This window comes from Coturnix japonica, unplaced genomic scaffold (genome assembly GCF_001577835.2).
Source record: "Coturnix japonica isolate 7356 unplaced genomic scaffold, Coturnix japonica 2.1 chrUnrandom541, whole genome shotgun sequence".
In the NCBI taxonomy this organism is placed as follows: domain Eukaryota; kingdom Metazoa; phylum Chordata; class Aves; order Galliformes; family Phasianidae; genus Coturnix; species Coturnix japonica.
This window is the reverse complement of record NW_015439923.1, coordinates 40,665-43,464: the sequence shown is the minus strand read 5'-3', so window position 1 is coordinate 43,464 and position 2,800 is coordinate 40,665. Positions and strand designations below refer to the sequence as shown.

The 2,800-nt window shown below is 55.7% G+C and overlaps 1 protein-coding gene across 1 annotated transcript in view; it reads right to left on the bottom strand.

Moving 5' to 3' along the window:
- Positions 1-2,800, bottom strand: part of PPP3CC (protein phosphatase 3 catalytic subunit gamma) — a 22,262-nt gene that overhangs the window by 18,951 nt on the left and 511 nt on the right. The window lies entirely within an intron of this gene.

Sequence of the window (2,800 nt, the reverse complement as noted above, 5' to 3'; positions counted from 1 at the left end):
AACCCCAATGCCCACCCAGCCCTGTTGCCCACCCAGCCCCAGTGCCCACCTATCCCTGCTGCCCACCCAGCCCAGCCCCCCCAGGGCTGAGGGCTTAAGTCCTTAGTGCTGTCCATGTGAGTAATCCCGTTAGGCAGCAGAACTCGTGCTAAGGGCTTTAGGCTGCAGGGCACAAGGAGCTGACACCGATGCCTGCTGTGCATTGTGCTCCTCTGCAAGGTGCCCAGCTCCTCCTCGGGGCAATGCAGGCAGCAATGCAGCAGAGCAATGCAACAGGGCACCAATGCAGCCCCTGCACGGGTTGTGTTTGCTGCTGCATGAGCACAGAGGCAGCTGCAATGTGCCCAATGTGCCCAATGGCAGCCAGGCTGCATGGCACTCAGCTCACACACACCCCATCCAGCCCCCATTGCACCCACAAAGCCAATGCAACCTGCTGCTATGGGGTGGGTTTGGGATCAAAAAGGCCCTTTTTGGTGCCGTGGGGCAGTTTGGACCCTCAGGTGTGGCATGGATGGTTGCTTATGGGTGCCTATGGATGCTTATGGATGCTTATGGATGCCTATAGATGCCTATGGATGCCCACCACCAGCACCATAGCACCACTAATTGCACTCATTAACTGCACCCTCATTGCTGCATGCAGAGCAGGTTGCAGGAGTGGCTGCAGCACACAAAGCACGAGCTGCAGCCCCTTAGAAAAGCCAGAGCTCCATTATACCTCTGCTAATTGCTTTGTTAATTGCTTTGCTAATTGCACTCTGCACAGCGGTGCCCCAAGTGCAGGCTGCATGCTGCACGCAGCTCCCTTAGCAGCACCCATGCATGCATGCAGTAATTGCGATCCCTATAGAATAGCTTTAGATTAACGGGCAGCTCTGCCCCCACCGGGACCCCGGGATTTACCTAAATAGCTTCTGCAGCTCGGGGCTATTTTAAGCCAGCACCCTGCCCTACTTCAGCCAGCAATGCAGAGCTGCATGGCACTGTGGTTCTGATAGAGCCCAATGGATCCGATAGAGCCCTGTGGTTCTGATAGAGCCCTGTGGTTCCAATAGAGACCAATGGATCCTATAGAGCCCTGTGGTTCTCATAGGGCCCCACGGTTCCGACAGAGCCCAGTGGTTCTGATAGAGCCCTGTGGTCCTGATAGAGCCCAATGATTCCGATGGAGCCCCATGGTTCCGATAGGGCCCCAATAGAGCCCCATGGTTCTGATAGAGCCCTGTGGTTCCGACAGAGCCCCATGGTTCAGATAGAGCCCTGTGGTTCCGATGGAGCCCTGTGGTTCCAATAGAGCCCAATGGTTCTAATAGAGCCCCGTGGTTCCGATAGAGCCCCATGGTTCTGATAGAGCCTTGTGGTTCTGATAGAACCCTGTGGTTCCAATAGAGCCCCATGGTACTAATAGAGCCCTGTGGTTCTGATAGAGCCCCATGGTTCCGATAGAGCCCTGTAGTTCTGACAGATGGGGCTCTATCGGAACCACGGGGCTCTATCGGAACCACGGGGCTCTATCAGAACCCATTATCACATTGAAGCTGCTGCACCCTCTGAGCTCCCCCGGCCCCTCTCGCTGCATTTCCTGCACTGGGGGCTGCACACCTGGCTGCAGCCCTGCAGATGGAGCCTATAGGGCAGAGCAGACAGGGACAATCCCCCCCCAACCAGACCCTGCAGCCACCGCTCTGCTGATGGAGCCCATTGGCTTCCAGGCTGCAGGATGCATTGCTGCCTACATTAAGCCCTGCACGGCTGCAGTGCTCCCTACAGTGCAACCACTGCAGCACTGCAGCCCCATGTCCACCTGCAGGAGGGGGCTCAGCACAGAGGGGCTGGGGGGCACAGTGCTGGGTGTATATAGGTCCCATAGGTGTATATAGGTCCCATAGGTGTATATAGGTCCCATAGGTGTGTGTATGTAGGTCCCATAAGTGTGTGTACGGATATAGGTCTCATAGGTGTATGTAGGTTCCATAGGTGTGTATATACAGGTCCCATATAGATGTGTGGATGTAGGCTCCATAGCTGTGTGTATATAGGTTCTATTGGTGTATGTAGATCCCATAGGTGTGTCTATAAGTTCTATAGGTGTGTCTATAGGTTCTATAGGTGTCTGTATATAGGTTAGCTGTGCTTAAAGCTCCTCCCCCCCCTCCCTGCAGGCTCTGAATGGAGCAGAGCTGCCTTTAATCTCCAGCCTTTAATTAATTACAACCCCAAAAAAAGCTGGGGGTGCTCAGAGCTGAGACCCCCTAACCCTGACCCAACCCTAACCCTGACCCAACCCTAACCCTAACCTTAACCCTAACCCTAACCTCCCCCACCCTTAAGGCAGCAGCAGCCCACCCTAAGGGGCCTCTAATGGGCCTCCATGCCACCCCACTGTGCTCTGCCTTCATTAGAGGCCACATTTAATTAACACACCACGTTTAATTAACACACCACGTTGTGAGCGACCACAGGACCCGCAGGGAGGAGATGAGATGGGGGGGGCAGCCCTGGGCCCACCTATGGGGCTGTGCCCACCTATAGGGCCCACCTATAGGGCTGTGTCCACCTATGGGGCTGTGCCCACCTATAGGGTCACAGCACATGAGGCTGCTCCCAGCTCAGAGCCCTGTACCTTAATGAGTCCCACTCCTCGTTAACTGCTCCGTCCCAACCAGGAGCTGCCCCCCCATACCAACAGAGACCCCCCTCACACCAAGACCCCCCCCATACCAACACAGACCACCCCCATAACACAGATCCCGCCCCATACCAGCATGGACCCCCCCCATACCAACAGGGAACCCTC